The sequence below is a fragment of the Sinocyclocheilus anshuiensis genome, unplaced genomic scaffold, assembly GCF_001515605.1.
Source record: "Sinocyclocheilus anshuiensis isolate Anshui unplaced genomic scaffold, SAMN03320099.WGS_v1.1 scaffold447, whole genome shotgun sequence".
In the NCBI taxonomy this organism is placed as follows: Eukaryota; Metazoa; Chordata; class Actinopteri; order Cypriniformes; family Cyprinidae; genus Sinocyclocheilus; species Sinocyclocheilus anshuiensis.
In genome coordinates this window covers 469,996-470,465 of record NW_015552615.1, presented here as the reverse complement: position 1 = coordinate 470,465, position 470 = coordinate 469,996, and the positions used below count along the sequence as shown (strand labels likewise).

Sequence of the window (470 nt, the reverse complement as noted above, 5' to 3'; positions counted from 1 at the left end):
ATTGCTACAAATATACCCAAGCGACTTAAGACTGCTTTTGTGCTCCAGGGTCACATTTTACGTGGACAGTGCTTTATTTATTTGTTTATGCATACCTGATTTTTTTAGCCTGCCAAAATGAGAGATAATAAAATACAAACAGCTGTTGAAGCCAAAACACTGGAGTTTATCATGAAGGGTCATATTCTGATATAGATTAGTATTATTTTAGTGTTATTTATATACTATCATAGTTTGCATTAGTATTTTGAAATTTTATATTCATATTTTTAATTTCCATTTTAAATTTAGTTTAATTTTTAGTAGTTTTATTATGTGCTTTTGTGATTTTTATTATTTATTTTAACATAGGTTTAATATATTTTTATTTCAGTTTTAATTTTTATATATTTCTACTCAGTAATTTTAATGCTTCAGCTTGTATTATTATATTATATGATATTATATTATATTATATTATATTATATTAT

At 22.8% G+C, this 470-nt stretch overlaps 1 protein-coding gene across 1 annotated transcript in view; it reads left to right on the top strand.

Moving 5' to 3' along the window:
* LOC107665992 (alpha-1-syntrophin-like) overlaps positions 1 to 470 on the top strand; it is a 28,049-nt gene that overhangs the window by 24,031 nt on the left and 3,548 nt on the right. The gene's annotated exons all lie outside the window — the stretch shown is intronic.